The sequence below is a fragment of the Mus musculus genome, chromosome 5 (assembly GCF_000001635.26).
Source record: "Mus musculus strain C57BL/6J chromosome 5, GRCm38.p6 C57BL/6J".
In the NCBI taxonomy this organism is placed as follows: domain Eukaryota; kingdom Metazoa; phylum Chordata; class Mammalia; order Rodentia; family Muridae; genus Mus; species Mus musculus.
Genome location: NC_000071.6, coordinates 102,738,777 through 102,763,241, shown reverse-complemented (window position 1 = coordinate 102,763,241; position 24,465 = coordinate 102,738,777). Strand labels below are relative to the sequence as shown.

General features: G+C 41.3%; 1 protein-coding gene across 6 annotated transcripts in view; it reads right to left on the bottom strand.

The window, feature by feature from the left end:
• Positions 1-24,465, bottom strand: part of Arhgap24 (Rho GTPase activating protein 24) — a 697,838-nt gene that overhangs the window by 141,794 nt on the left and 531,579 nt on the right. The gene's annotated exons all lie outside the window — the stretch shown is intronic.

Here is a 24,465-nt window from a genome sequence, read left to right as displayed (position 1 = left end):
ATCTAAAATGTTTAACATTTGTTGAAAGCATTTATCTCTAAGAAATGAGACTACGGAAATTTTTTTTGCCATTTGTTTATTTGCCTTTGTAAATGTTCTGCAATGACTTCAATATAGTAAAACATACAAATATCTCTCTCTCTCTCTCTCTCTCTCACACACACACACACACACACACACACACACAAGCACGTGTGTGCGCAGGCACGCACCCATGCACCCACACATGTATGCACATGCAGTGCAGATTTTTAAATGTCTTTCGGCAAAGCAACTGTGTCATGTTTATACTCTGTGGAGTTGGACGAGGTTGGTCTTGAGCACATAACTGCCGTGACGTGTAACACCTGCATCAGATTATCCATGAATATTATTAACAAAATTCTGCACATTGCAGGATTCTAAGAAAGATACAGAACTGCTTGAAGTTCAGTGATTTATTATTTATTTTTTTGTGCATACAAAATGGCACTGGAAACTGAGAGTGTATCTGTACGTGTGTGTCTGCAAACTCCAATCTAGAGAGGATGGATACGGCACAACTGTAAAACATAGTCACTGTATTAAAGTAACTGTCCTTCACTAGAAGGGGAATAGTTATCGGGAGCCCCAACAAGTCTACTATTATCTAAAAGGTACTGCTGTTCTAGAACATTCCAGAAAGACCTGCAAAATGGCAACACAGATTTGCTTGAGGCGTGCAGGCCTGTGGGGAGGTGGCATGGCTGAGTCTACTTCTGATTGATCTGTTGTTTGTGCTTTACAGATTGTTTTTGATGTAACCATTACACATCATGAGCAAACACCAGCCTGTTAAAGAGACAGCACATGTGGATTTGCCACGTCTATGTTTCTTAGGGGAAAACGACTTAAAATAAAAAATCTTGATACCACTCAGAATATTTGGACTAAGCATAAAGCTAATTTGCCTGCTACAGAATTATTAGTTTGTTGAAAAAAATGTTTGAAAGATTGGACAAATAGCAATGGGTTTCCTTTTTAAATTCAAATATATTTCTCTAAGTGCTTACTTGAAGAAAAAGCTTCAGTAGTGACACAGACAATATTTCAAGACAAAAGGATTTACCCAGAGACACAGAGCAGATACAAATGTATCAGGGAGTTGGTCCTACACTATGAGCACTGGGCCTGAAGCCAAAAGATAGGATGCTTCATATTTTTAATATAAGAACCTGATAAATCCTATTCATAGAAGACAGAAAATGCCCGTGCTCATATTATACCTCCCCTAGGGCATGTAGCTAAGTACAGATATGCACTGTCACCATTATTATTCTATAGTAAGATATAACATTTTAGTTACTAAAAAAATCAACAAGTTACAAGTATGTGCTATTGTGTTACATTCATTTGGAACAAGGTAATGTTCTGCTAAGGTTTGTCTAGGTTCATAATTAACAAGGATTCTAATTATGCACTTTTATAAAAGTAATACTCAAAATGTAGTTTTACTATGGTATTCTATTGAGTAAAACACAGTGCCACAATTCAGTTGATTATGCTCAACAGTAAAACCATACTGTGTCTCTCGTCTGAAAGTTAAAAGATTTCTATGAGAATATATTTCTATTTAAATATAAGGATCTTGACATGAAAGAAAATTGTATTAATTGCTTGATCTTCTAAATATTATGTATATTTTCTATGTGTCTATAAGCATATGCATGCAAATGTATAATGCATATGTGCATGCCATTTTGTATGTATGCATGCATGCATGCCTGCCTTTTCACATGTAGAATTTTAATCACATGATCATAGATTGTATATACATTTCTTTACTATTTCCTTTAAAACGTTTTATAAGCATTTTTCTTATGCCCACCACTTTCAAATCGGACATTCTAAAATACGCTTAAAGTCTTTTTTCTCTCTGTGTATCTTTATCTGTCTTCCATATATACATATAAATATAATTTGTTATTTCAAAGCCTTTGTAACATTTGGGGCATTAATATAATATGATTTATATAATTTCTACCTTTCACTATTGTGGGTATGACTGGATTCCTTCCTTAATATCACCACACAACTGAGAGTATCTCTATTTTTCTGTTAAATTTTATTTTCAACGTTTCTTTTAGAACAAATTTCTAGAAAAACAAAGAGGAGCCTGATGTGAAAAGATTGTTCTTGAAAATGTTGTCTTTGGGGGAAAAATAGCCTACATCAATGCTAAAGCATTCGTTTATAGAGTACCAACTGAATACAGGAGACAGCAACTTATGACAAATTGTTACAAATTTCATGGATGTCTAAATCTATATGCCAGTTTTCCATGTTCAAATGTCCTCAACTTGTACACATGTTATAATTGTATGTATTTTAAATCCTAAAACAAGCACAGATATTTATGCAAATAAAGCGTGTAAATAAGATTTTATGCTAATGTTCTCATAAATGGTGGCTTCCCTTGCACCTGCTGCTAAGACTTAAATGTTCTTTAGGTATATTTTATATTTATATTTCTTTAGGTATATTTTAATCACCATCTTCTGAGGGGCTACTGCCATTCATTTGATAGGTTCCATCTTTGGATCCTTCAAAGGTTTCAAAGTGCATGATCAATAAAGACATCGATTACTAGCTCATAATGGGATGACTTCCACACTGTAATCACACATCATTCGTCTCCTACCAAGTCATGACTAAGCGTCTTCACATTTCACTTTCAGAATTTTAATAAGTTCCTGGTTGTGGTCTTTGCAATTGAACCCTGGGCCACACGCATGGGAGGCCTGTGCTTTTCCACTGGGCTACAGGCACATTGTTCAACAGGGGTTAAAAAGCCGTTATTTTATTTTGGTGTGTGTGTAATATGCTCCGATGATTTTCTCTTTCTTTAAACTAGGAAACGGAAAGTGACGATGAAAAGAACTTCGAGTCACATGTAAGCTGAACTCTTAAACTGAACTCCAACTATGTCAAGGAGTAATATTCAGTGAGGGCCACATTTTAGCTCTGTGACTCCGCAGTCAAATATTAAGTGGAAACAATAATAAATATTGGTCCATTTTAAAGAAATAAAAGCAACATACGCAGAACATTACTATATCAATGGAGTGAAAATTCCACTAATATAAATGCTCTTATCTGCCGCTCCTCCTCTGCCAATTCTAGTATGGTAAGGGTAATTGGGAAAATAAGGAAAATCCACTGCTAAGAATCAGTAGCAGGGGCAGAAAAGGTGCGGGAATAGAAATGAGTCGTCTCTACCTTTTCTTAACTGAACAACTAGTGCCTGTCACTCTGACTTCCTCTCCATCCTCTTCAACTGTCAGACAGGCACTTGGTGAATGTGGAAAGGCAGCCTTCCTGGGAACATAAGGCTGGCATCACACGAGACCCTACGCCACATTTATAAGCTATGTCATTTACTGCTAGGCTACTTACTCCAGGCATGTGCTATGATATGCGGCCACCAGCTCATAACTAGATTTATGTGTAAAGTCAAGAATAGACACATCCATGAGTGCCGGGCAGTAGTGGCACACGCCTCTGGAGGCAAAGGCAGGGAGATTTCTGAGTTCTAGGCCAGCCTGGTCTACAAAGTGAGTTCCAGGACAGCCAGGGCTATACAGAGAAACCCTATCTCGAACCCTCCCCCCCAAAAAAAAATAAAAGAAAGAAAGAAAGAAAGAAAGAAAGAAAGAAAGAAAGAAAGAAAGAGAGAAAGAAAGAAAGAAAGAAAGAGAAGAAACATCTATGAATACACTAAATTTATAATCGTATCGATGGAGCGTTTTACAGCTGTGTTTTCCAAACTGACAGAATTACCACCTCTTTCCACGAGGCCCATGGCATTTTCCATCAGGAAGGGTGAGGGCTGGTGGTGTAGCTCAGTCACGTGGGCAGTCAACTAGCCTATAGGAAGCCTGGGTTCAGCGCCCAGCACTGGAAAGGAAAAAACATGGAAGGAAAAGGAGGTGAATGATTCTGTCAATTATAGAAGGGTTAAAATGCAGTGGAGACTGGGTGAAAGAGGAAATTAGAAGCAGTAGAAGATGCAATCAGAGGTAACTGAGGCCGGCAGCTCTAACCTCACAGGGAGTCAACAGTCGGCTTTGGCTTTTATATTGTTGTTGGGTTTTTTTTGTTTGTTTGTTTGTTTGTTTTTGAGACAAGGTCTAGTACACTCTGGACTACAGAGTGAATTCCAGGATAGTATGAGATAAGAGTGAGTACTAAGGTAGCCTGGGGTACAGTGAGCTAAAGTAGCCTGGGGTACAGTGAGCTAAGGTAGCCTGGGGTACAATGAGCTAAGGTAGCCTGGGTACAGTGAGCTAAGGTAGCCTGGGTACAGTAAGGCCTATCTGAAAAATAGCAAACCTAAATTCAAAGATAAAAGTCTTGGGGAAGATTAGTATTATTCTATAGCATCAGTAATGTTTTATTAAATCAAACGAGAGAGAGAGAGAGAGAGAGAGAGAGAGACAGACAGACAGACAGACAGACAGACAGAGACACACAGAGACAGACAGAGAGAGACAGAGAGTAGGACTCCACACAGCTGGGGTGGTGGGGTGCCAGATGCAAAACCTTCTACCCCAGACACAGTTAAAACAGCTAAAGAGCCAATCCAGGCATATCCCGTGTTGACCCCAGACCCTGATAAAATGGAAACAAATTATAATGATTTCTACAAGTCTGCACATTGGCAGAGTCGCCTTCACTGTTCTGTTAATACTTGCCTTAAAAACTTTATCATGTGTACTGATATCAATCCTGAAAACGCATTATGTTGGAAAACTCTCATTTTATAGGGTATGTATCAAATGAATAATTTAATAAGTGCCCACATGCTTCACCACGTCTTTTCCTAACTGTAACCCAGTGCTGTTTCCTGACACAGAACACTGGAGACACACATGCAGAAGGGTTAAACTACACCCCACTCACCTCATATACATAAAAGTAAGGGAAGGCAAAAGTAAGGGCAGACATTAGGAAAGAAGTACAATAAATTATGTGTGAGTCAACTTGACCTTGCCCTGGAAAGTGATCCTAAAAGTATAGATGAGCAACAGAAAAGCAGGCAGGTGGTACCGAGCCAGACAAACCCGACAAACCCGACAATCAACAGGTAAAGACACAGCCTATGGAACTGGAGAAGATACTTGCGAAGCATAAAACAATCATGGGTTATAGACAAGCACATAAAAGAATTCTCTAAGCACTAGTAAAAGTTGACCAGGGATATGAGGAGACATTTCTCAGAAGGTGCACAATGACCAACAGCTATGCAGAGCAGTGTTCGACATTACTAATCACCAGCAAAAGAGAGATCAGAACCATAGGTGAGTCCACACCTCAGGCCGCTTGGGATGGCTTTTATCAGAAAGACAATTATAACAAGTGCTGGCAAAGGTGCAGAGAGAGGGTAGAGAACCTTGTGAATTGCTGATTAGAGCGTAAACTAGTGCAGACATGTCAGAAAAGAGTATGGAGCTTCCTCAGAGACCTAAAAATAGAGCTATGATATGATATGATCTAACAATCCTATTTCTGGGAATATATCCAATGGAAATCAAAGTAGTATTTCAAAGAGATGTCTGCACTCCCATGTGCACTGTGATATGGTTCATAATAGCTAAGTTATAGAATTATTCTAAGTGTTCCCTGACAAATGAGTGAAAAACACCACACACACACACACACACACACACACACACACACACTCACACACACATACACACTCACACTCACACATGTATCCACACATACTTCATAGATTGATAAATCTGCAAAATACAAAATTACTCAGTATTTTAAGAGTCTTTGTCATTTGTTACGCTATGGATGAATTTGAAAGATGTTTTGCTGAGTTAAATGGGGCAGGCACAGGGCGACAAGTGCATGCTGTCACTTTCACTGGCATCCAAAAATGTCATAGTGACAGAAGTAGAAAACGGAACTGGCTGTCAGCATTTCAGGGAGGGAGAACCAGATGAAAGGGAAGAGATCTGTTTGACAGACTACATAGGCTCTATGTAGCCAATGCACAGCACACTTAAAACTCTCGCGATTGGTTGAGACTATAAAGGACCTTATGTTTGACATAAGCTTGACAGTGGTCATCATTTCAGATGTTTTCCACATGTTAAAACACTAGGACATAAACTATGAATACATACAATTCTCATGTCTCAGTCGTTCCAGAGATACTGGGAGGGAGAAACAAACTAAGCACATGTTGTTCCTCTACACTTACCCATCACAACAAAACGGCTCATGGGCACATGTAACACAACTTAAGAGTCATTTAGTTTTACTGCGAAGAATTGTACCATAGTTCAAAAATGTGGAGAAGACCGTAGGGCTTTTATAACTGACACTGAGACATTGACTCCTCAGGTAAGATATTCCTTGCCAACATCCAGATAGAAACTGAATATTTGAGTCAGGCCCAAGACTCTTCGTTTCTGTTTGATTTGCATTATACTGAATAAAATGTTTTGTCCAAAGATTCATACTCAGATAGTCAGGTCTGTCTCTCATTGTTATTGTTCCAAGTAATCAAAGCAAGGCAGTGGATGAGAATCCAAATGAACCCATCTTCTAGGCACCACCGCACATCTCCCCTGCGAAATTTGACACTTGTGCTGACCCAGGCTGTATATTCTGTCCAGGCGTGTGTCTCTTATAGCCATGCGTGCTCTTCATTTGGCCTAGATGGGGGGGAGCCCCTACACCATGGAATGAGGCAATTTCTTCCTTGAAAGCTAGGAAGGGAGGCTCTTAGGCTGGGATTTAAGGTCCACTAAGACACAAGACAGCTGTAGAAGTGTCCTAGAGCATCAGCCACATAGGCTCAGAAAAGTCTGGAGTGCGAGGCAGGTTCTCATAGACAGCATTGGTGTCCCTGGGAGATTACTGATTTGCTTACTATTTTGATTAGTTTCCGTTGGCTATTACTTTAAGAACCTATCCTTGGATAGGGTGTTGCTTGTACCTGGGAGACATGTGGGCTCATGATAGTAAGAGATCATGGGAGGCCAAAACGGACCCAGAAACAAGCACTCTTCTTGTGTCTGTCGGCTGAAGGTAAGATACTCTCAAGGCCTCAGAGAGCAGCCATGCTAGTCTCCAGGACTGTGAGAAGCACTGGCCTCAAAGGCAGACTAGATTGTTTTGAGGGGAAAAACACCAGTTTAGGGTTTCAAGTGTAATATTAGATTTATGTAGATTCTTAAGAGAAGTATGTATTCGCTAGTTCTCAGAAATATATTTGATGGAATTTAAAAATAATCCTATATTTAAGGTACTTTTTAAGGTATTAAAACTCTTATGGAGCTGGGCGGTGGTGGCTCACACCTTTAATCCCAGCACTTGGGAGATAGAGGCAGTCAGATTTCTGAGTTTGAGGCCAGCCTGGTGTACAAAGTGAGGTCCAGGGCAGCCAGGGCTATACAGAGAAACCTTGTCTCAAAACAAAACAAAACAAAACAAAACAAAACAAAACAAAACAAAACAAAACAAAACAAAACAAAACAAAACAAAACAACCTTCTTATGGAAACATATTTAAAATGTACCTTAGAAATCATAAGTTATTAATTAGCATTATTATCTAAATATCATGTTATGGAAAAACAAGCAAATGACTTTTGGAACAGTAGTTAATTCTTTCTTTCCTGAAGGTCTTATCAAACGTAATGAGGAGACAGATTTACTATAAAGGTAGAACATGCCCACGAGATCACCAGCTTTTATATAAATAGCCAAGGTCAGGAAGAGCAGGGGAGAGTAGGCGCACCAGCAAATCTCCACAACGTCAAATTGATTAGTAAAGTATTTATAGCCTTTATAATTTAATATCTTGAGATAAATATTTTTGATCTACAATAGTTATATCTCATAAGCTTCCATTTTTTGTAGTAATTGAACTACTCAAGCAACTCTCAAAAATCATAAAATATCCATAGTATATAAGATACAAATACCCATTTAATTCAAATTTCTGATTATTTATGGGACATTTTTTTCATATTAACTGTAGTCCTCAGAATTAGAAAAGGAATATTCCAAATGGGTTTGTGCAGATATCAATGCCATGACCCTCCAGGTTTGGTCATGCAGAGTAAGATTATCCAGCAAGTGCTGAGGGAGGGTTCAGTGTATGGTTCTCACTCTGTCTCCTCTGTATTAATATTTCAGTAGCCTATAACTTATTTGTGAAAGTATCTTAAGTTTCTAGAATTTCCTGAATCCGTGCTTATCTTCTCTACATTTCTCAAATTATTTATTTAAGTATTTATAGCCTTTATAATTTAACACCTTGAGATCAAACGTTTTTGATCTACAGTAGTTATATCTCTAGTGGCCACTTCATAAGCTTCCATTTTTTGTAGTAATTAAACTTCTCAAGCAACTCACAAACATCATAAAATATCCATAGTCTATAAGATATGAATACCCACTTAATTCAAATTTCTGATTATTTTATGATTTCTCTTATGATGTTATACTACAGTGTTACAGAGGAGGAAATTGATTCTTAAATTCTTAAATGCCCTCTCTAGACTACATGCAAGGCAGATGGTGGTTGAGACTTTGCCTCTAAAGACTGTGTTTTCAAACATACCTTAGTATCATTTTATAGGCTCATGCTACGGTAAGTCTAGGGAAAGGAAAGAAAGAAATCTCTTGATTAGGTTAATACTTTCCCAGCTCCTTGCACTTTCTCTTTAACATGCTTGTCAACAATCTCAAGATGGCTAATGCCCTCTTGTACTTGGTGGCTCCTCTGACCCGGAAGTCTTTACTCTGTCCACTCTGACCCGGAAGTCCTCAGCCTATTCACTCTGACCCGGAAGTTCTCTCGTACCCTCCTTCCGATTTGTTACAAGAAGGTTAGAAATAACACCCTGGGAAGGAGTTACAGAGACAAAGTTTGGAGCTGAGATGAAAGGATGGTCCATGTAGAGACTGCCATATCCAGGGATCCACCCCATAATCAGCATCCAAACGCTGACACCATTGCATACACTAGCAAGATTTTATTGAAAGGACCCAGATGTAGCTGTCTCTTGTGAGACTATGCCGGGGCCTAGCAAACACAGAAGTGGATGCTCACAGTCAGCTAATGGATGGATCACAGGGCTCCCAATGGAGGAGCTAGAGAAAGTACCCAAGGAGCTAAAGGGATCTGCAACCCTATAGGCGGAACAACATAATGAACTAACCAGTATCCCGGAGCTCTTGACTCTAGCTGCATATGTATCAAAAGATGGCCTAGTCGGCCATCACTGGAAAGAGAGGCCCATTGGACACGCAAACTTTATATGCCCCAGTACAGGATAACGCCAGGGCCAAAAAGGGGGAGTGGGTGGGTAGGGGAGTGGGGGTGGGGGTGGGTGGGTATGGGGGACTTTTGGTATAGCATTGGAAATGTAAATGAGCTAAATAACTAATAAAAAATGGAAAAAAAAAGAAATAAGCGGTGAAGGTTCCAGAGTAATTTAGAATAAATCAGGTGGATGGGATCTAGTGAGTGTTAAATATCTTTGAGATGTGTAAATCTATCTAGATATATCTATTTATATTGCTGTATTTTGGAAGTGACTATGCCTTGAATAACAGGGTAAGATAATTTCCTGTCTTGAAACTCTTTCTGTCTTTCTTTTCCTTCCTTCCTTCCTTCCTTCCTTCCTTCCTTCCTTCCTTCCTTCCTTCCTTCCTCCCTCCCTCCCTCCCTCTCTTCCTTCCTTCCTTCCTTCCTTCTTCCCTCCTTCCCTCCCTCCCTCCCTCCCTTCCTTCCTTCCTTCCTTCCTTCCTTCCTTCCTTCCTTCCTTCCTTCCTTCCTTCCTTCTTCCCTCCTTCCCTCCCTCCTTCCCTTCCTTCCTTTCCTTTGGTGAGACAAGGTCTCACTATGTAGCCCAGGCTTCTCAAGTGTTTGGATTGCTGCATGTGCCATAAATAATACCCAGATTATTTAGAACTCTGATTTATTACATGAGTAACTGCTACTCACACCTTGATTTATGAATCTCTTTGTCTCCTGATGGATAGTTTTTTTTTAACTTCATGCAACATCTTTGTTATCCACACTACTAAAATGGGATGACTCACTTATTCTTAACTTAACCCCCTCTCTGTATCTGATATAGAATCCCCTACATGTAAACACTGTTGGCCAATGGTGGTGATATTAACACCAATCATCAGTGATGGAGAATGTGCTTGCAGCGTTGACTAGAGAAAGTGTCTTTGATGCTGTTTGTTTTATACCCACCTTCTCTCCTATGCCTATGGTCCTTGAGGCTGTCACTACCCCTTCTTAACCAAAACCTTAAACAGAGTTTGAGTGACTTAATGTTAGGATTCACCTGAACTGGGGGAAGGTAGAGGAAACTGGGTAACTGATCCAAGTTACCCTCTAAGTGTGGCTTCCAGAAGGCAGAGTCTCTGGTTCATATACAACAAAGCTTTTCTGCTTCCAATTATCTCACCTACCTTCTCTTAAAAGAAAACTGCTTTATTGCTTTTCTTAGCTGCTATTCCTTTGAGCTCTTTTTGTCTTTCTTCATTAAAATACATAATTACTGCCATATGGGTATTTAGATTGCAGAACAGGAATGAGAACTATCTCTTCAGGTCTCAGAATAGGACAAAGAGTAGAACTGAAGTCAGAACAGCATTAAATTCTAAACTTGGAGAGTTCATACCCTCTAGATGACTTCCCTTCTCTCTGCAGGCTTTTAGGAATGCAGTATTATCAACACAGGCAGAAGCTAGATAGGGTAGCAGTCATTTACAATGTGTGGGAGTCCAGTGTTCACAGCCACCAGCCCTGAAAGACTAAGTGGCAGATGGTATCAAGCCTTCTAATGCAGAAGGGCCGGCAGAATGCTTCTGCTTTTACCACCGTGAAAGAGCACTTGAGAGAATCAGATGTGATGGATTGGGGATTCAAGGTGAAGCAAGAGGGCTGAGAAGTAAAGTGCTCCAGGCTTAGAGACCTTGAGGGAAGACAGTTCATAAGGTAGTGTTGCTGTGAAGTGAGTCACCCGCACCTGTAAGGTCTGAAAAACGGCCATTTATAATCCCAGAGTCTAACCCCCTCATCTTGTTTGCCTTATCCGGATATGCACTGTGCATTTTTCCCCCAAGAGGATAACAATGAGATACAAAGTATATTTTGGAAGTGGGAGAAAAATAGGGAATGAAGGCCGGAACATCTGCTCTCTTTCATTACAAGAATCAACAAGCAAGGATGTAAAACTGTCAGAACAAGTAAACAAACCACTAATTAGGGTGCTGGGTAAAGAAAAACTCTCCTACTCCCAGAGAGATGGGTCAGCATAGTGTTTACCAAAGCTAATGGGATGGGGAGCCTGAGAAGAGGACAGAGATAAGAGAGGTGCTCTGGGGATAGAGAGCAGTGTTGGTGAACTCTGGGAGAGAAAATGCATTCCTATGTTTAGGAAGCACAGAAACTCTGCCAGGGGCCTGGGCTTACTGACCCTTGTGTCCTAAGGAGACCGTATAACCAGGCACAGAGTGCTGACAGGATTCACCTCTAGAACCTTCACAGGACCAAGGGCCTCTCCTCCCATTGATGACCGACTAGACCAACCATCCTCTACTACATATAGCAGGGGGAGGAGGGAGAGGGAGGGGATTTTCAGAGGGGAAACTAGGAAAAGGGGATAACATTTGAAATGCAAATAAAGAAAATATCTAATAAAAACAACAAAAAAGAGAGAATGGGATGGGGGTAGCATTTGGGATATAAATACATTAATTAATTAATTAATTAATTAATTAATAATAAAACAGAACTGGGTGTGGCGGCACACGCCTTTAACCCCATCATCTGGAGGCTGAGGCCTGAGGGTTATGTGAGTTTGAGGCCAGTCTAGTCTACATGATGAGTTCCAGGACAGCCAGAACTAGAGAGAGTTCTCTAAAGCCAAAGCATCTGTAGAAGCTAAAATACAAAATAAAATACAATAAGATAAAATAGAGAAAATAACTATCTTCCCCATAGTACCAGAGAATAAATGTTATAACGGCTCTGTTATTCTTTTTACCTTCATTACATAAAGAAGTAACATAAAATGTCTCTGTGTACTTCATCATATGTGCTTTCTGTAATTTGTTCAATTATTCTCAATTGTTCTGCACATACAGGTGATTTCTCCACATTAATAACTTCCAATAAAATACTTGAAAATAAAACAACAACAAAAATGATAGAAAGAGTCACACAGACCCAACACCTCGAGGTATCCAGGTGTAGGCGGCTTGGCTCAAAGCAGCTGAAAGTTCCAAAGCCTGAGTGATGGCTCTGAGTGATGAAGTCTGAGAATGACTGTTTAGGCTTCCAGGGGACTGAGCTCCTCTGTGACTGCACCCAAAGCCTCTAGTCACGATGGCACAGAGGCAGTAGTGTGCCCTTCATTAGGATGCTATGCAGGGTCCGCACAGGGCATGTCAGCAGGATCGCTGAGAATTCACTAAAGAAATTTAGCACACTGCCTGCTCTAAGGGTAGAAAAGGAGGCTCAGGTAAGATTCAATAATAATGGCAAGGTTGCAGTTTTGTTTATTCAGCATCCCCGTTATTTGATTTTCCGGGTCTGACTTAAGATAATTAGAAAAGCAATAGAACTGTTCAGCACGGGATCGGCCGTCAAATGAAAGTTGCTGCTGCAAGCTCACAGTTTTACCCGGGCCAACAGTGCCCCGTGAAGACAGCTCCTCAGTACCCACTGAAGGGGTCCTGGACCCTGGGCTCCTCAGATGTGGTTGAAAAACTCACGGAGTTCTCTCAGAACAGTGGGACACATGTCTCCTATTAAGTTAAAGATGCATTCTGTGTGTTTACTTTCTATTGGCTGAACGACTTCCAGCTTTATAAAGATTAATGAGGACTCTGGAAAACTCTACGTTCCCCAGACTCCATGTTTTAGAATAGTCATGAACTTTCTTTTAATTCCTGAATTATGCTAGCATTCTCATTTTGCAAATGGAAATTTAAAACTAGAGTCTATCCAAGTGAATGAATAAAAACAACAATAATTCAATAAGAAAACTGGTTAAAGGTTTACTTTTTAATTTCTCTCCCTCTCTTTTCTGCATGCTTTAATCAGATCAGCGATTTATAGCTAAGTCTTCTTGAGTTTCCAGGAGAGTCTCTGATTTAAAAAAAATGTTTTAGGAGATAACTGACATACCTGTGAGAATGTTATATACCTCAAATAATAGACTTGCTCCCTAAAAACTTCCTTCAGTGGCACATATCTATAGTATAATCTTAACTGATGTAATTCATGATGCTTAAATATTTGCACTTAGTATTTAATGTTATCTAAGTTTTTGATGTTTAAGTATTATTTAGTTAACACTTAAATATTTACATGTTGCTGAGAATAATTTTTGAGAGGGGGTGGGACTTTTTCTGTGTAATGCTGGCTCCCCAGGAATTCACTTGATAGATAAGGCTGTCCTTGAATTCACAGAGATCCACCTGCTTCTGCCTTCCAAGTGCCAGGACTAAAACCATATGCCCACCACTGCCTGGCTTAGAGAAATGTATTTTTAACAAAGACCCTGCTATGCACACTGAATTGCAGTGAACCTTAGCTTCTTTGTTAGAAAGCATTTTCTCATTACTAAGAAGGGTGTGCTAGAGTGCTGTAGGTGGAGTTTCTCTTGGGAACTTTCCCAAGCCTTCCACATCTTCACCCTAAAAGGATCAGTGGCAGACAGGGGCTAGCACCTTAATTAATTCACTGCTCCTTCAGGTCGAGAGTGAAAATACTCAACTGGCAGGAGGCTTTTAGATGGAATCAGTGTAGAACAAGGGCAGCTTCTAAATAAGACATTACTGAGGAACTCAAAACATTCTGGGCAGGGAGCATTCCGACGGGATAGATGTCGGAAGGGAAAGAATGCAGGGTTGCATGTGTAAGAGGCAAGTGTGTCCAAAGACAGACGCGGTCCCTGGGGACTGAGAGATGGCTCGGTGGGAAAAGTCTCTTGGGGTGGAAGCCTGCCAGCCAAAGTCAGTGAAAAAGAGAACAGATGGATGTGCTGATGTAGAGCTATAATCCCAACACTCATACACACAGACGGAAGGCAGAGACGAGAGACCTGCCAGGAAGCTCCAGGGCCAGCTTGCTTGGAGTAAGGCTGCCTCAAACAAGGTGGAAGGGGAGACATGACTCCCCAAACTGCCCTCTGACCCTAATATGCTCACTCTGGTATTTAAGTATGAACATGCATCCATATAACAACCTTCCTCAATATTTCAATATTTTGAAAAGATTCTCCCTACCAAAAAGAGGAAGAGGAGGAGAGGAGAAGGAGGAGGAGAAGGGAGGAGAAGAGGAGGAGGAGGAGGAGGAGGAGGAGGAGGAGGAGGAGAGGAAGAAGAAGAAGAAGAAGAAGAAGAAGAAGAAGAAGAAGAAGAAGAAGAAGAAGAAGAAGAAGAAGAAGAAGTAATCCTTAAGTTAGGAATCACACTCTTGCATCAATGGCCTTCCCAGAATCCAGGACACCTCATCTTATTGAGGATTCTGTGATTGTGTGCACAGGTACACAGGTAGGTCTCTAGGGAGACTTAAACTTCTAAATCATTCTATTAATAGTGAAGGGTTTGAACACCCCTTGGTTATGGCAACCGCTTCTTGAAACTCCAAATGAGTTCGTGCAGAGCACAGACATGTAATGAGTGCTAATGGGGCATTCACAGAAGGCCAGGTGGAATAACCTGGAGTTCGAGGAATTTCCAGGTTAACCCTGCGACCCACCTGAGCAAAGCATTTCAAACCATAAAACATTTGCTGCTCATGAAGCCACCTCGACAGCAGGGGACTCACTCCTGATCAAGACAAGCACAGCTGAGGGGAAAGCTTTACATCTCCCGATTCCAGATGGTGCCATTTCATCTGGTGCCATCTCCTCGGCGGGCTCCGTTAATTAAAGTCCTTACTGACTGCTAATGGCAGACGTACGTAGCAAGCTTGACTCCAGAACAGATGTCTGTAAATGCATCAAAGTCATGGGATAGCCATCCTGACAGTGCTCTGAAGAGCCATTCCATCCCTACCACAGGGACCCTGGCATTACTGGAACATCACCTTGGCCTTTCTGGCTCTCAAAGAGGAGGCAAGGACAAAGGATCACAGTGGCGGTGGGGAGAACAAGACTCTTGGTGGAAGTCTTCCTGGAAGCTTTCTTATCTGCAGGAGTGTAAGGGGTAGGGTCACGACAGCAGTTTCAAAGGCAAAGGGATTAAGATGGTACATGGTTGTACGACTCCCCAAATGGCTCTCCCCACACTCCTTAATCAACTGCATCCTGGCTTAAACTGCATCCCAGCAGTAACTCAGCTCAAATAAACTTAATCCATCTCACACCTTTGTTCTTCATAAGTCAGGAACTGCCACTGACTAAGCAGCCTGTTTTTTACCAGAGATAAGAGGATAGGTTGGGAGAATCTGTTAATTGACCAGTAGCAAAGGTGGCAGAATGGCCTGCCTTCCCAGGGCTTTGAAGGAAAGCCTACAGAGGAGGAACTCTGTGTAATTTTCTATCTTGTCTGTTTTCTGGAAATTTCACATTTTTGTTCTTAAAGTATGCAAAAAAACATCCCCAATGATGAAAAGAGAAAGCTTACACTAGAGTAAAATAACACATGATAATAAATGTTTTGAAAAATATAGAGCTCTCTAAGGATGCACCATGTTTTTAAAAACAAACGAATTGAGGTTTCTCAGAAACCTCCTAAAGTATAGCGTGATTTTGTGACAGTAACTTGTGGAAACAGAAGAATGAAGAACCTTATAAAGGCTTTTAGGAAAATTAAAATTCAAAACTATGGTACAAGGAAATAGATTTTAAAAAGAAGAAAAAGAAGGAACAATAGCTACGAGAACACAATTAGTTATGTTATTGAAAGAATGCCCAGGTGTAAGCACCAGTGGGCTGATCTGCCTTTGCACCCCCGCACCTCAGCAACTGAGAAGGGCACGTGGAGGGATCCATCTTAGGGGGGAACCAATCTGCTTCAGTCAAGGAAAAGGTTATAAGCACAAAGCACACTCTCCTGTTACAACAGTGGTTTCTACTACTTAGAAAGGAGACTTTCAAACAATTCTTTGTCAGGAAGCATTCCCAACTTGCTCCTTATGTTTCCGTACGTGTAGTGTTTTGTCAACCTCACCTTGAAGTCATTTCATCTTGGCAGAGTTTGCAAAAGCAATGCAGAGACGTCCTCTCTTTTACCTACCTTTCTATGAAGATGACATCCTTGAAAATCAGATGAAATGGATTCCAAGCCAGGGAGTTAGCATTTTCTGCACTGTGATGTGGTTTGCCAGTTGTTACAGGCACCGGCTTGGTTGAAGTCTTATTTGGTTTTGCTTATGCAGAAGGAATGGTGTGCATTTCTATCTAACGATGCCAGAGACACTGATCTGTCTAACCACCGTGGCGATCAGGATGCTGAACAGCTCCATCACGTCCTTAAGAGTTCTCATCCCACCCTTACATGATGATATCAACCCTTAGGCTTCTGTCCCATGGCTCCATTCTCATCCTGCTATAGCACCGATTCCCCACCTTCATCCAGCCTGGTGGGATTTTGATCTTTGTCTAATTTTCCCCTTCTCAGCAGTTTCTTTTGTTGTGACACAGGTGAATCGTGATTGCATTGAGAAAACAGATATCAACCGAGTAAGCAGGGCTTTGCCTTTGAGAAAACTACCACACCTAGCTTTTTTACTGTATTTCAGCAGACACCCTTAGGTTACAAACAAATGCTGATAGTAGGTGTCTTTCTTTCTTTAACTAGTAAATTTCCTGGTTTGATTAAATGAGAGAATCTTTAAGACCCGAAATTTTCTAAAAAGTATTTTAAGAATTAAGTTCAAGCAGATGTAAGGCCCAGTTTTGGAGTATTGCAGACTCTATAGCTGTGTCCACTCCATGTGGCTTTGGCCTGTATAACAACAACCACGCTTTGTCTCCTTATAACACTCTGACAAGGCTAAGGATGTGGTGCACAGTATCAATAGGAATAATGAGAATCGCTATCCTGGCAACTTCAATTAATTTAAACACGATATTGTGACAAAGGCCAGGCAAATGAAAGCCACCAAAACTTAACTCTGGGATTTTTGTTGTAGTGGTAAAAGGAGAAATTCAGTTCCATGGCTGGATTAAATTATAAAAAATCATGGAGCAAGCCAGGTTAGGATTAAGCCTGTGGAGAGCAAACATGGTGACAGACGGAGAAGCAAACTGAAACCTTGAATCTTGGCCACCTCTTCTCAAAATCAATCTTCTCTGTACTCCCTGGGAGAAGAGGTAGGGTCCCTGTAAATTTTTAAGTCTGTCTTCAGACATTATATTAACCACTGTTAGTAGAGTCCTTAAGAGAGACAGTGCCGAAGAAAATGGCATTTTCATTTGGTCCTTTGTGCCTCTGGCCCTGCAGATTCCTGCAGTGTGTGCACCTTCTCTACTAAGCAGGCTCTCCCTTCCACTGCAAATAGACAAGCACACTAAACACAGATGCACACACAAGGAAACATACAGCATACAGATGTACATACACACACAGACTGCACACAGACTCACTCATATATACAAAGCACACAGTCACTCATATGTGCACACAGCACACAGATATATATATATATATATATATATATATATATATATTCTGCACACAGACATGTGTACACTCACTGTACACAGCTGATCACATGCTCTGCACACAGAAATGCACACACATACTACTCACAGACATGCATATATACACATAGACATGCACACAAACATACTGCACACAGGCATGCAAACATAGAGCACAGAGGCATACATACTGCAAACAGACATGCAGAGACACACTACACACAGACATGAACATATACACAGAGCACAGACATGAACACACACACCACTCACAGACATGCATATGTGCACACAGACATGCACACAAACACACTCCACACAGATATGCAAACATAAAGCACAGAGGCATGCATACTGCAAACAGACATGCAGACACACACTACACACAGACATATGCATACAAACAGAACACAGACATGCACACACACACACACACAATACTCACGGACATGCATATGTGCACATAGACGTGCACACAAACACTGCACACAGATATGCTCTCTCTCTCTCTCTCTCTCTCTCTCTCTCTCTCTCTCTCTCTCTCTCTCTCTCATGGCTTCCCCACTCCTGCGGCTCTCTGAGTTTCTTCATTAAGTCTTTGCAATGTGTAATGGCCAGAGTGTGCAAGTGCTAGAAGCTCTTTCCTACTGCTACCCCTAGGCCAGTTTGTAGCAGAGTACTCTCAGTGAGGCACCACCCCATGAACACTCCCAACCCTTTGGAAGGCTCATTTGAGTGAGATCCAGACGAAGGCATCCCAGAAAGTTCCATGGGCACAGTCGCAGCGACTTCTGGGCTATCTATCTAGTAAACCAAGTGAAGCCTGACTTCAGTCCAGAGGATGTCCTTCCTCCTGGCTGCTCAGTACACCACAGCGAGGCAGCTGCTGCTGACTGCAATCCCGCTATTCTTTTAACTTCTCACCACCTATGCCCTGGCTCTCTAGTCCCTTGTTATAGGCAGTGATTCTTGATACTGAACTTTCCCTGGTTAAGTTGGGTTCTCTCTGCTGATTGGACTCAGAGTGAGACTGCATGCCTGAAGGCCAAGCTTCCTTTCCTCAGAGTTCTCCTTTTTATAGTCTAATAAATGCCACCGTTTTGCCAACACTAGCTACAGTTGCGTTTCAGGGAACCACAGAAGTCCCGAGGAACTGTAATCCATAAAATCAGTAGGTAGACGGTGATCCAGTAAATACTGTCCTCCAGAGCCCATAAACACAGTTTAAAAAATAGCCCTGAAGGCCAGGAAAGCAGCTCAGATGATAAAGTTCCTGCTTGCAGGCACAGGGACACGAGTTTCTCCTCCAGAACCCACATACAAAAGCCAGGCATGGGGACCACAGTCCAAGCACTGCATGGTTGGAGGTAGGCATGTCCTCTAGTTTACTGGGGAGCTCCAGACCAGGAGGAAACCTTGTCTCAAAAGAAGGGATTAGCGCCTGAATGATAACACTGCAGGTTGTCTATGTGGATGCTTCCACATGTATGTGCACACATACATGAACATGGAACATGGGCACATACATGCAAAATAGACTCTATATTCCAAATTCTAATTCCCATTTACACAAGAATCATATAGCTTTGAGTTTGCGTGCTCTCTCTCTCTCCATTTCTCTCTCTCTCCATATATATATATATATGTGTGTGTGTGTGTGTGTGTGTGTGTGTGTGTGTGTGTGTGTGTGTGTGATTTATGAGTAAATTTCACCTGTTTGATTCAAGAGTGCCTCCTAAGGAGCATGCTTCATGGTGAAGGCACCACTCTATCCGGGGAAAATAGCTTTTTCCCAGGGAGTTGACAGTCATAATTCTCTAATTTTAAATCAATGTCATAAAGTCAACATTAAGCAGTTAATGCTTTTATATTGACCTGGAAACTATCCAAGATGGGCTTCTGTAAATTATAAATATCCTGAGCTGAGTACATTTAAGAGAAAAAATGGCCGGAGTTATTTTTAGCTTGAATGTCTTGTTTTTGCTGTTGTTTTATGTGTAGCTTGAATGTTTGTTTTTGCTGTTGTTTTATGTCTTTATAGAAGTCAGTTGCCTTCCTCTCACTGTGCTAAGCTGGAATGATCTCTCCTAGTCTAGAAATAGAGATGAGTTTGCAATTACGAGAAGCAAGAACAATAAAGTCTAATAGCCATTAAAAGATACTCTAAGAGAAAATGTAGCATACAGTAACAGGTATCTTGTTTCAGATCCTGTCTGCAAGAAACAGGAAGGACCGCCCCGTTTTGGACATGGGTACACGGTCACTGTTACTCAGCAACTGGCTTCAAGGATGATAAGGAGCAGAGATGCTCTAGGTAGAAGCTGACACTAAATTTAGGTCAATACACATTTTAAAATAAAAAGAGTATTGACCAAAACCTGAACAAGCAGGGCTGTCAACTCTCACTTACCGTCATCTTCAATCTGAGTTCTTTCTAATAGAAAAGAGTGAGTCTGACACAGAGAAGAGAGGCCCCTTGCACAAGCTCAGGCTCTCAGCAGAGTGTGGAGGGAGGAGACAGCTCACTTTGAAGGCGTGACACAGATCTGGCCTATAACTACTAGAAAAGAAGCAAAGACCATGATCTGATCAGGAGGTGAATAAGAGTGTCTCTGTCTGTTTGTGTCTGTGTTTTTGTGTGTCTGTGCATTTATGTCTGTACGTGTTTGTGCCTGATTGTGTTTGTTTGTGTTTGTGTGTCTGTGTACATATGTGTGTGTATATATGTTTAATAACAGACTATTATTTTGTCACTTGAGATAGTGAGCTATGACAGAGATATGACTGCTACCATGGTGACAATGGGACTTAAGTAACTTGAGCCACAAGTGGTGGGGCTGGCCTGTAATCCCTGCACTTGGGAGGCACAAGCCAAAGAATTATGAGTTAGAGACTGGAAGACTGCGAGGTGATCTCGAGGTTTTCTTGTGATACAGTCTCTGTCTATTTATTTGTACCCACACAGACACAAACAGAAACACACAAATGCACACACACACACAGATGCACATACACACAAACACACATACACACAAACACACACAGACAAGCACACACACAAACACACACAGAGGCTTTAATGTGATAATTAAAATAAATTCCTCAAACTTGGTCTTTTAGAGACTTTAGGATGAACTATGTAGTTTCTTTCTCCTGGCAGACAAGCCTTGCTGACCTGCTTCGTGTCAGCACACTTGTGGAAAGTGTCTGTTTTGTCTGCCGCCTTCTTAATGTAATGGACACTAACTGAGGGTTATATGGGAGCTGGTGAAAAACCAAATTAAGTCAGACCGGAGGATCACCCACACCTTGTGCGAAACCAGAACAACAGAAGGGGACTTGATTCTCATTTTGCGCGCTGATGCGTCACACTTGAAATGTCACCTGTGGCACTTTGTCACCTGTGTCACTTTGTCACCTGTGGCACTTTGTCACCTGTGGCACTTTGTTCATTAGCACAGCAGCACAGATTTGATGAAGACAACGGGACAACGGAGCCAAGACCTGAATACTGTGCACGCGTGCATCCAGCTTTAACTATGCATTCGCTGCAGTCTATGATCAGCTACCTCCTTTTGCATATGTGAGCAGAAGAGAGAACCATGCCGGGTTCTTGCTTCTGAGCCAACACTGACCCCTTTCTGTGAGCTCTGTATGAATTTATATGTCAGCACACATACACATCAGTTCTGAGGCAAGCGTCAACTTCAAAGCTAATAAAGAAAGGGGATGGAGAGATGTCTCAGCGGTTAGGAGCACGCGAGTTTGTCTCTCTCCACCCACGTCAGGGCAGATCACAAGCACCTCTAAGTCCAGCATGAGGTTATCTGACAACCTCTTCTGGCTTATACGGGAACGTGTACACATATGATAACACATACACACACACAAACACACACACAAATGAAATAAATCTTAAATAAAACATGAATGGATACAATGTCGTGATTCACAGTAGAAGAAAACGGTGGCAAGTAGTAACAGCCCCCTGAGTAACCTGGTGGGGCTGAGTTGGGGCCAGGCATCATTACCAGCCTGGAAAAGATTCTTTCAATGACCCAGCACTGCTTCCACCCGGCACTGGTGTCCATCCTCCAGCGAGTATTGATGAGGAGTAACCTGTGAGGTTCATGCAGGTGGCCCCTCATCACTAGAAGACTCTCTCCCTCACAGAGCACACCAGAAATACAAACCCAGAGTGATTTATCTGAAAGACCACATAATTAAGGTGAGTGGGGGGACTAGTTGGGTAAAGGTGATTGCTGCACAAGCCTGGTGATCTGTGTTCAATCCCCGGAACCCCCCATAAAGGAAGAGGGAGGGAACAAACTCCACGATCTTTTCCTCTGGCCCACACACACGGTCAGTGGCATGCCCCTACTTGCACACATCACTCACAAGGATGATGATGATGGTGGTGGTGGTGATGGTGATGATGATGACATAATGAGTAAGAAAGATCACATGATTAAAATTTTCATCGCTATCTGAGTTAGTATGTTGAAGATGGTATCATATTTTAAAAGCATAAAGTACTAGAGTTATATTTTAGCTGCTATACTTTCCTGTGGACCTTATTCATTATAATCACTAGCCATATATCATCATAAAAGAGTGAAGAAACATCAGGAAATAATCTTCAGTGGTGTGTACTATGTATGTATTTTTGCCTTACTGTTTTGTGATTTTTGTCTAACTCAGCTGCCCCCATACAGATGTGAACTGTATTATAAAAGATTTGCTCTGCCACCTCACACAGCACTCCACACAACAGAAGCATAAAGCAAAAACCACGCACTTCTGCTGAAAGCAGATACAACAGATTTCATCTTTCAGGTTGCAGAATAACTATTGATTATATGCCTTCTCTTGTCATTCTTACATGATCGGATTCGCCCACTGGCCATGTGTTTTCCCAGGGGTGTGAAGAATACCATCCCGTGATAAAAATGGCAAGACATACATGATAATATGCACAATGACGTCCTCATACCTCCAAATAAACCATGTGATTTTCTTTTAGATGAAAGCCCTAATAATTTGCCTCTGAAATAATCCTATTTCTTTTTGGATGTTTATACAAGGTACCCTGGCTTTTTGTTAAGAATAAATAGCCCTAGTCAAGTCGGCTCACATATATCATTTGAGAAAAGGAAGATGTATTGACTAGGGGGTCACCATTTTGATGCTTCAAACACTTGTTCAAAAATTTGTCAGGTGCCATTAATAGAACTAACCAAAGAGAGGTGAACCTGGCCTCTGAACGTTCTGTGGGAAACAAGATTTAAACTTTGCACCAACTCCAGTTTTACTCTCCCCACTGGGTTCCGAGAGCTTAGTAACCCCGTCACAATATTTTAAAGCCATGGACAGAAATCAAAGCAGATATCTCTAAGAAAATATCTTGGAAAATCTCGAGACACAAGGCAAACTCAGCCGTGTTTACATAAGGATTCCTCAACATGGCTCATCACAAATATGCAAGTCAAACTATTGCTGGCATTTGCTGAAAAGCATATTCTAAAGAGATACTTCAGAGCCGAGTACAGGACTTCAAGTTACTGTTTAGGTAAATACATCCAAGGAAGCCCCGTTCTGTTTCATGTTCCCACAAGAAGGGAGTGAGTGGCGGATACTGGGACTTGTCTGACCTGGTGCTAACAATAACAATTCACTCATTTTTTTTTAAATGACTGGTTTTGTATAACTGGCACCTATCTCTGCTCCTTTCATATCCATCAACCCTGTTTATGTAACTGTCTTTAATTTATGATACCAGGGAAAATAGGCCTCTACTTCACTAAGAATATCTTCAATACCAAAAACAACAGGTTCCTTGCACACAGTGATGTTTCTGAGCCTAATTAAATAATTAAAAAAAAAACCCAACCCACTTCAAATATTAGCTGATGCTCACAATCTGCTGATGCGCGACAGTGGAGGCAGAGGGAGCTTCCACTTGTATTGCAGTAGATCAGCCAGAGCATCTCAGAGTTTACAGACAGCTCAAGGAGCTCTTTGGGATAAAGACTTTCCCATGAAAATAAAGCTAGACCTTGCCAGTTTACTGGGAGAGAAGTGTCCCTGGATGAACAGCACTGGGGAATGATGCCTAAAAAATGGCCTCAAAACCTGACTAGAAAAGTTGTGTGGCTCAGAGGAGCTGCACAGATTAAATGGCCAATGGGTTGATTCAAGATGCATTCATGGGGGAAGTCATTACACTGTGTTTTGTAAAGAGGTTGTTACTGAATGGCAGGGTGATTTTAGTCAACAACTTTTGCTTTCTAAAGTAACTGAAGAGAATAATCCCAATGTTCTTATCACAAATAATTAAATACTTGAAATTACTTTTATAGTCAATTCCCCAATTTGGTCATTGCATGATGCACAGATGTATTTAAAGACAACACCACATTCCTACTCTGCTACAGTTAGTATGTTCCAGTTAGCAGTGAAATGTTTAAGGGCAGCTTATATTGACAGAAGTTGAGATAAGGCATTGAAAGAGAAGCCATGGGGAGATCCCTGACTTAAGACATCCCAGAGAAAATATCCATGGAGATATAGTTTGTCTTCTTGGCCACCTTTAGGACATTATAGTCTTTGACACTTGGCTCTTTTCATTTTAAAGTAATTCAGACTTGGCCCACCCCTTTCCTGGGTTTGATTTACAGAACACATTAGCGAGCAGAGAGAGCTGAGGCAGCCAGAAAAGACAAGGAGAGGGAAAGAGGGGGACATGGACGGGGGCTCAGGGAAGCAGTTTTGAAGGGTTGGTTAAGGTGGGCTTCGTA